This window comes from Centropristis striata, chromosome 3 (genome assembly GCF_030273125.1).
Source record: "Centropristis striata isolate RG_2023a ecotype Rhode Island chromosome 3, C.striata_1.0, whole genome shotgun sequence".
In the NCBI taxonomy this organism is placed as follows: Eukaryota; Metazoa; Chordata; class Actinopteri; order Perciformes; family Serranidae; genus Centropristis; species Centropristis striata.
The window spans coordinates 25543056-25552992 of NC_081519.1; the positions used below are offsets into that span (position 1 = coordinate 25543056).

General features: G+C 40.1%; 1 long non-coding RNA gene across 1 annotated transcript; it reads right to left on the reverse strand.

Moving 5' to 3' along the window:
* Positions 1 to 1631: 1631 nt before the first annotated feature.
* On the reverse strand, positions 1632 to 5923 carry LOC131968894 (uncharacterized). Its single transcript, XR_009394071.1, has 4 exons — positions 5728 to 5923; positions 4195 to 4221; positions 2320 to 3315; positions 1632 to 2167 (listed from the first exon to the last, which is right to left on the reverse strand). It is a non-coding gene; the product is annotated as an uncharacterized LOC131968894 (long non-coding RNA).
* Between the last annotated feature and the right edge of the window lie 4014 nt (positions 5924 to 9937).

Here is a 9937-nt window from a genome sequence, read left to right on the forward strand (position 1 = left end):
GACCATGTGAACCGGTGACTCTGTCGCTGAGACCATGTGAACCAGTAACTTTGTCGCTGAGACCATGTGAACCAGTAACTCTGCCTCGGAGACCATGCAAACCAGTAACTCTCCGGCTAAGACCATGCGAACCGGCGACTGCCACTGAGACCATGCGAACCGGCGACTGCCACCGAGACCATGCGAACAGCCGACTGTGTCGCTGAGAGACCATGTGAACCGGTGACTCTGTCGCTGAGACCATGTGAACCAGTAACTCTGCCGCTGAGACCATGTGAACTTGGAACTTTGTCGCTGAGACCATGTGAACCAGTAACTCTGCCTCTGAGACCATGTGAACCAGTAACTCTCCCGCTAAGACCATGTGAACCGGCGACTGCCACTGAGACCATGCGAACCGGCGACTGCTACTGAGACCATGCGAACCGGCGACTGTGTCGCTGAGAGACCATGTGAACCAGTAACTCTGCCTCTGAGACCATGTGAACCAGTAACTCTGCCACTAAGACCATGCGAACCGGCGACTGCCACTGAGACCATGTGAACCGGCGACTGCCACCGAGACCATGCGAACCGCCGACTGTGTCGCTGAGAGACCATGTGAACCGGTGACTCTGTCGCTGAGACCATGTGAACCAGTAACTCTGCCACTGAGACCATGTGAACCTGGAACTTTGTCGCTGAGACCATGTGAACCAGTAACTCTGCCTCTGAGACCATGTGAACCAGTAACTCTCCCGCTAAGACCATGTGAACCGGTGACTGCCACTGAGACCATGCGAACCGGCGACTGCTACTGAGACCATGTGAACCGGCGACTGCCACCGAGACCATACGAACCGGCGACTGTGTCGCTGAGAGACCATGTGAACCGGTGACTCTGTCGCTGAGACCATGTGATCCAGTAACTCTGCCGCTGAGACCCTGTGATCCAGTAACTCTGCCGCTGAGACCATGTGAAGCAGTAACTTTGTCGCTGAGACCATGTGAACCAGTAACTCTGCCGCTAAGACCATGCGAACCGGCGACTGCCACTGAGACCATGCAAACCGGCGACTGCCACTCAGACCATGCAAACCTGCGACTGCTACTGAGACCATGTGAACCAGTAACTCTGCCTCTGAGACCATGCGAACCGGTAACTCTGCCGCTGAGACCATGCGAAACCAGTAACTCTGCCGCTGAGACCATGCAAACCTGCGACTGCCACTGAGACCATGCAAACCGGCGACTGCCACTGAGACCATGCGAACCGGCGACTGCCACTGAGACCATGTGAGACGAGGTAGATCACTTTTTAGATTTAGAATTTTCTTTTCTCTTTGTTTTTACATAATTTCATATGAAAAATACCATATAGTATCAATTTCTTTAAATTAGATTAGAATTTAAAGTAAAAAAAATAATATTTCACCTGAAATTAATATATTATTAATGGGGGCTTATTAAGGATGTTTAACCCATCATTTCAGGACTGTCAATAATTTTTCATTTCATCCAATGAGACTTGTTTATTATTGTGTTTGTGGTAATCTACATTTGAATGTCATTAAAGTTATGTTTTAGAAGATAAAACTAATGTTAATTGCAAAATGAATGTCATTGAAAATAATGTTAATGTCATTGAAAGGCCTTGAAAATCTACCATTCCTTTTTTTGTTTATTTGATGTGCTTCTCTCTGGGTCAGGATTTGCAAAACTATCGTAAAATTTTGAAGCAACCAAGTAGATTGATAGTTATGTATACAGATAGCTTTCCCCTGAGACGCCGGTGTTGGTCTATTGCATGCAATGTTTAGACTTACCCTTTCCGCCCCCTCCCCAGCAACAACAATTACAAATATCACAAAAGTTTTGTTAATCTAAAAAGTTACCATCAAGATGTAACCTCTCCTTGGATGGAAGTGTGTGCAATGGTTGGTTTAAAAAAAAAAAAAGATGATGTTTAGTATGATTGACTTGCATTAAGTCATGTATTTAAATATACATTTCATGTTTGTGTTTGTTGAAATGGAATACAGACAATGTTTTGTGTATCACTTTGTGCAGAATTAACAATTGAAGAATTTTTTAAAAAGCTTATCTTTTCAACTGGTGAACGGGGGCAAGTGGGTCTAGAGGTCATCCAGCTGTTCTTGGAATGTGGGGGTGTCTGTATTTTCAGAACCTGATGACACACAATACCAAATTTATTCATACATTATAAATACTCAATTGTGAATTAATATTTTATTATTCAAATGAAGTAGTTAAGACAGCAGATTGTATTATCAGGCCATGTCTGTGTCCACTGTGATGGGGAAAAAAACAAACCCATACCATGTAGACTGGAGAAGGAGTTGTGGGTCCGTTATCCATCATCCACAGCCGGCTGGTTGACAGAGGTCTTTGAGGTACCCCATGGTCGGAAGTGGTTGGGCTAAGTGGGGCAGGATCTGCAAGGTCGAGACTTGTCCAACACACTTTCTGAGCGGCATCTTGGAAGCAGTGGTCTTCCTCGTCTCACTTGGTCCTGCAATATACAATAGCCTGTACAACAATAACTCACAAAATAACACAATTGTAACAATAATATGCAATTGTAAGTGATCTGAACTAAATTAATTTGCTAACTTAACTGTCCCTAGACCAGCATAAAAAGCTAAACTATACAAACTAAATACTCTACTATAAACCTAACCTATTCCTAACCTAACCTAAATATAAATGTGCAAAAAATATGAAAAGTTAGCTTAGTCTGTCTTGAAGATGCTGGACACAGGAAACCTGGAAAAGTCAGAAAATGCAGTGACTTCTATACTGAGGACCAAATGCTGAAAAATCTGCATAATGACAACAAACAACATGGTGATGGCTTCTCTGGTTTTAGCCTACAAAATAAATAAATACAACATGTTAATGAGACAGCAATACTTAATTAGATGAGAGTTTGACCAAGCGTCAATTAATGAATGAACATTATTGTTACCAATTTTTTTTTACTAGTTACTAGTTTTTGTACTAAGAATCTATTTTCCCCCCATTCTCTGATTTAAAAATAAAGAAATACACGAATAATACTAATAATATTGATTATCCCAAATACACCATTCCTTCAAATATATTTGTATATCACTATACGATCACTATACGACTATACATGACATCACAGAACTGTGGTTGAAAGTTCTTTATAAATAATAATTTCAGTGTTTCTCAACATTACAGAAGCATTTTTTTTAAATTGCTTACCTGAAAAGGTGAAGACAAACAACTGAATGCTGAAGGTCAACGAAGAACTGGATACTCAATTCTCTTAGGTGAAGTAGTGTTTATCTAGAACAGGATGACAACCGTGAGCATTGCAGCAATGTAACAATAATGTGTTATTAATGTTTTAAATTATTGTATGAATTAATGTATCACTTATTCATAAAAATCAGTATGAAGCTGAATATAATAATTTGGATTAAATACACATATAGCACCTCTAGAAACATAGCAAAATTTTCAGCATATGTGCCCCTCTGCATCCTTTATAGATAATATACATTTTAACTTTCCTCATACATTTTTTACGTGTTTTATACATTTTTATAGCACCCATGGTCCTCAGGGGTCAAAAAGGACCTCATGACATTAGACTGGTTTTAGGAAATGTAGAAAAAAATATTACCCATTTTTTTTCACCTTTTAAGGTAACTCATGACCAAAAAAAAATCATATTTCATTTTCATTTTTTTTCATTATTATTGGTCAATTTTATTCAAATATCAAAACATAAGTTTCACTAAAAGTTGACATGACCTACTCTGTGCATTCCAATCAAGAATTCTTTTTTTCCACTATTACTATTGAAAAAAGTAATCAGGTTTTTTTTTTTACTTTTTTCTCTCTTGAAGTGGAGGCCTTTGATTTTGAATATTTGACTAAAATTGACCAATGATAAAGAAAAAATTATGAAAATTATATATCAATCAATCAATTTCTGGGGCATGAGTTGCCTTAAATGATAAAATGATAAAAAATAAAAAAAGTTGGTAATATTTTTTTTCTACATGTCCTAAAAACAGTCTTGTGTCGTGGGATCCTTTTTGACCCCTGAGGACCATGGGTATATAGTCGACGGGAGGACCATACAAGGGTTAAATAAGAAAAAAATGCATAATTTATGAAAGTAGTTTATGTTAATAACAGTCTTTGACAAACACTCACCAGTAAATAAATGGTCAAGCTGTAAATCTGTGAGGTGAAAAACAGGATTAAAGCTTGCTAAGAAGATGAATATGAATGGATAGGTTGATAATTCTATTGACACCACAGCTCGGTAACACCATGGTAATAGTTAAGTAATAATCTGATAATAGTGGCGAATACTTTCAAAAGCTTTCAGTGTAATAGTACCCAAATGCACCCTATACTAAATTTAAGCCATTAATGGCTATGTCTCTGGTATTACAAATACACCTTATTACATAATAACCTCTATTATCAAAATAGTACTGCAGTATTAATATCAGAAGAAAACAGGATGAAAGCCTACAACGAAAATGCTTCATAGCACCACTTGAGGCCACACACACACACACACACACACACACACACACACGAATTAATCCAAAGCTGTTTAAGCCTACATTTTCAACTTCCAATAAATCTCTCTCTCTCTCTCTCACACACACACACACACACACACACACACACACAGAGTACATTAATATTAGTCATAGGAACACATACTTCAGGTACCAGCTGACATGACAAATTGGAAAAAAAGAAATGGTAATAGTTTTGGTAATAGTCTGCTAACAGTAGTGAGTAACATTGACATTGACACAATGTAAATTTTAAATGGTGAAGTAAAAGTTCATCATTACAGTACATTTTTACAGCCCTGACTCCATGGTTAAATGTATATCCCAATGATTATCTTTTCTTTTTGACCTCTCATTACCAAGTGACATGAGTTTCAGTTTAATATTATCCAAATACACCGAATGTTCAAATTTAGCCATTGATGAGTATGACATTGGTATAACTATCACACCTTATTACATAAGAATACCAAAACATCCTCACAAAAAACAGGACTACATTACCAAGAAGCTACCATCAAAATCCACATACAATTAGCTACATATCACAGTTAAACAAAAATTAGAAACCCTACATTAAAAATGGCATTTGGACAACATTAATCAAGGAAAATAGCATAAGCTAGCAATTTTTTAGCATTATTATATTATTATTAGCATAATGACCCCTTCCCAGATAGACACAAGACAAAACACAGCAATCATAAACTTTTGTGGCCTAAGTTTATCAACCCACAATGCATTATAGGCTGTCTGTCAGTAGCATCAAATCAGTCAAACCATGCAATGCACTCTTAGAATCAATAGTGTTTGCTAACACCAGACACATCTACTGTTATAACAACTGTTAGCATCATGGTAACTGTAGTAACTGTAACATGGAGTAACTGTGAAGATATTCTGCCTCGACGGACCATTTCTAAATTGCTTGACAAGATGTTAAAGCTAGCTCCTAGAGAGCGCTAGCTCAGACCTAAGACCAGTAGCCGCGACAAACATCGTCCAAAAAAACTCAAATAACTTGCAACTACATTTCACCAAATTTTCGACAGTAGTTTAAAAGTTCAAATATGAAAATGCTAACATTATAAGGCACAATTGTAACGGTAGTATGCTAGCGAAATATACAGCAAATAAAAACATGTCTTCTTACCTCAGACGAAAAGCCAGCGAGGCCGAGTCCCGCCAGCGGACAGGATTTACATCAAGTCAAAACAGATTCGCCCCATAACTGTGCTCCAATCCAGTGATTCCCAGCCGCTGTTCCGCGGCACACAAGTGTGCGAACATTTGTTAAACATGCTTCACCACGCATGGCATGGTCCAGGTCAGCCTCCTGGTAGCAGATAGACTCAGGACACACCGACACCAGGTGCTGCCAACCCGCTCCGCCCCCCAGACGAGCTCCGGCTCCACATCCTCCTCTCTCCGGACCACCTCTCCAGTCTCTGATCAGAAAGTCTTCCAATGTTCATCAAACAACCGTTGTTGTTCTTTAGATGATGCCGCCGCTACCAGCTGTCAGCAGTAAACTGAAAAGGCACCCACGTGGAGGGCTGGAAAATGACCAATCATAAGAGGCCTGGGGTCAGCCTTGGCCCCGCCCCCAATGTGTCAAAAGTCCTCGCTCCGCGCGAGCAGAGCTCCACCGCGAGCGAGCACGGTGACTTTTGACTCAAATATGACGCCATATTTCTTGTTTCTAAATGGGTTTGCCGTGACATGGAGCAGAGACCTTGCAGTCCAGCGGTGCATGCTGTCTCTCTGAAGCGGAGGATGGCGGTCGTCGGCTTGATTGCTCTGCTCTGATTGGTCAACTCCACCTGGCCACCTGGTTGCTACTCCAAGACAGACATTCTAACTTAACGGACATGGTGTTTTTTCAAAAAGCATGAGACCTTATAACTTGACCATACATTGTCCAATCTGCCTCAAACTTGTCATGCATGATGATGGTTCATCACTGACCTACATACATTCTACATAACAATATTTAATAAATTCCCGCCCTTTTTGATTAGCCACGCCTCCTTTCATAACTAATAAACTGTCCTAGAAACTTGTATAAAGTGTCAGATTACTCGGCATAGAGTTCCTGTTTAATTGGTGGTTGATTACCCCGCCCCTTTTCATTAGCCACGCCCCATTTTACTAACTAATGAACTGTTTGTCCTAGAGACTTGTATGAGGTGTCTGTGAACAGAGTCCCTGTTTAACTGCTGATTTAATCAACGAGAATCAAGGGCCAGAGGCAAGCACACAATCAAAATTTCTTTAGAAATTTTCTAGTTTATTTTTACTCTTGCAGGCAATGTCTTTTAACCCTTTGTGTTTCTTTCGCCTTTGTCAATCCTGTATTTTATTGCACTTTATGCACTTTTATGTGAAGGACTTTGGTGTGGCTCAGCCGTCTGTAAATGCGTTACAGAAATAAATTTGACTTGACTTCTCCCTCTGAATTTGTTTTTTTGTGTGATTCATTCAGTAAAGACTTGGAATTTATCTCCTGTGTTCCTAGTCGTGCATGCAGGTCCGGTCCGTCTGTGCTAGTGGTAGTATATGCTTTTGTTTTTATTTTAATCAGTAAAGTGTTAACTGGATAACTCAGGACTTGGTTATCTACATTTTTGTAGCTTTGTTAATTCAAAAATAGGCGTGTTTCCACTGAGTACTTTTTGGAAATTGCTGAGTGTTTTGGCTCCACCCACTAGTTAGTTCCCCTCGGCCTCTGTTTCCGTACAGCTACTTTTGTAGCAGCTGACCAACAGAGTCCAAATGTGACAACAGACCGACGCGGCAAGCAGTGTTGCCAACTTAGTATTAGTACTTACTATTCAGGCCCCTATAGAGACTCTTTTTCAAAAAAGCGACTGGCGAATCTAGCAACTTTTTCAGGTGTTATTGGAGACTTTTGGAGACTCGTTCTTCTTAACGAGTAGCAGGCGCTGTCCCAAAGCACTCACAAGCAGCCCAGTCCTCCTGCAGCAGTCTCTCCCAGCTGCAGTCAGAGCAGGAGCTGTTAACCCCTCAGCGTCCAGTTTGCACCAGTCTCCAAATAAATCACGCATGCGCGAAATTGCCGCTCAGTACCGGCTCAGAAAGTACTGAGCCGAGGCAGGTACTTTCTGAGCCGCTACCTGAGCCGCTAACCGGTGAGGTTGGGTGGATCCTCTTTCCCAAACCACACCCATATGGCTCACTAGAGGGAAAAGTACCTAATGGAAACTCGCCTAATATTTCGGTGCTCCTTCAAAATGGCCAATTAACAGAGTTATTTACAGTACCTGTGATGGAAACTGATTATTTTTGGGGTCGAGACTCAGTAAGGAACCACTGGGTCCGCCAGCAAATAATTGCATAAAATAATGAATTAGAAGAGGATCATTAACCATTTAGACGTTCTCTGTCTGTCTCTATTCCCCCATATTTAGCGCCACATTACACAGTTATTTTAGAAAACCTACCAGGAAATTATTGGGACATTGTTCTCAAATCATGAACCAATGAAATAAAACCTACTATTAACTGCAAGGAATCAGTTTGTGGTTTCTATTCAAGGTTATAGTTTGATAATTAAGTAGTTTTCTTCTCTTTTTTTTACAGACTAACTCTCACTCAACCCCTCGTAGCCCAAGAAAAACATTAATGTACATCTACTTTAATGAATTATTTCAACATTTTTTAATCCTTACAGTCGAGAGCCTCGATGAGAACAAGCACACACACTTGTTGCTTCCAGAAAAGATGGATGAGTAACTTTTTATGCTGCTTTCTCTGTGCAAGATTTGCAGCTTTTAAATCCTCAGTGTGTTGTTTCCTGCACACATGTACATGTGTCAGAATGTACTGTGAGGTGTTGAGCGTGCAGCTGTTGTGTTACAGCGGGATGTTAGTATGTGTTTATGCATATAAATGTGTACAAAATTGCTGCTGTCGCTGTGGCGCTAATAGAATTTCCATTCATGGGCTCTTAAGAGGCCCGTGAGGCTCGACTACACACAAACAAATGACAAGGCTCTTACCTCAAGGTCTCACTGCGGCTCTGCTGCCTACACATTGAGGACAATAAACCGTTGAAGCTAACCGGAGTTACTGCTCTGCAATAATGAAAGCCATCAGGGACAAAACCTTGACGGCAAGTTCAGATTCTGTGTGTACTACTTTAATACGTTATGTAAATTATTGGGGCTCACTGGTTTTCACTTTGGCTGAAATATGAAAATCAGGTGTTTTTATATTGCAGGAGCAAACAACATGATCACTCTTTGGTTTTTATTTCCAGCTGCACAATAAATATTCCACTTTAAAGCAGCTATTTAACATTTTCTTTAAATTTCTGTGTATTGTAGTGTGTGTTTGACCTGCTGCTGTGGTTGAGCTGAGTTTTGACAAGTTTTTTTGGCACTAACTGCAAAGGCTGGAGCTGGTTTGGCTCTGGGAATATGCACAGAAGAGTGCAGAAGGAAAAAAAGGGCAAGAACAGAAAAAGCAGGAAGATAAATGTCTTGTCTGGTTGGATAAATAAAAGCAGCGCATTAAAAAGAGATCAGAGTGAGAGCAAACAGAGGGAATACACGAGAGAAGAAGAATGGAGAGAGAGAAATGTGAGAGCATGCATGGACAGGAGTGAGCAGTGGGTCTCAAAATGCCTCATATTACTGCATACAGATGCAAATGTCATGTAAATCCTCATTTCTTTTATCTGTGTGAGAAAACTTCATTCAACAAATACTGCATGTTTTTTTCTTCATTCTAAGAAAAAAAAACTTGAGGTATCGAGGAATAAAAACAACCAACACTCTCATGTTGGAGGACTAAAACAAAATGTGGTCAATATGAATCATAAAAAGATCATTTAGAAACACCAGAACCATAATTGGTAAACAGAGCTGCAATATTTGCATGAAAACACGCCGCCCACATTTCAAAAAATAGTTTTCTCTTTTCATCTTCATTTGGTGAAAATGAGATTTCAGCATTGGATACAGTCCTTGTGTCTTTTAAAGTGAACTAGCCTTGTGCCTTTCAAATGCATTCAGAGTGAGAGACATGAAGCTGCTGCAGCTGCCTCAATTTAAGATGAGCTCAAACTGAAGCAAATAGCACAGCATGAGAAAGAAAGATACATTTTCTTGTCACATTAGATGACTACATTTTCCTAGAGGAGCTGTGTCTAAGGTGTACCTAAAAAAGTGTCGGTGTAGTCTTCTGCTGCTTCAAGGTTAGACATGTTGTGTGTTTAGAGATGGTCTTCTGCAGACCTTGTTTGTAACGAGTGGTTATTTGAGTTCCTGTTGAACCAGACTGACCATTCTCCTCTGACCTCTGGCATCAACAAGGCATTCTGGCCCAGAGAACTGACG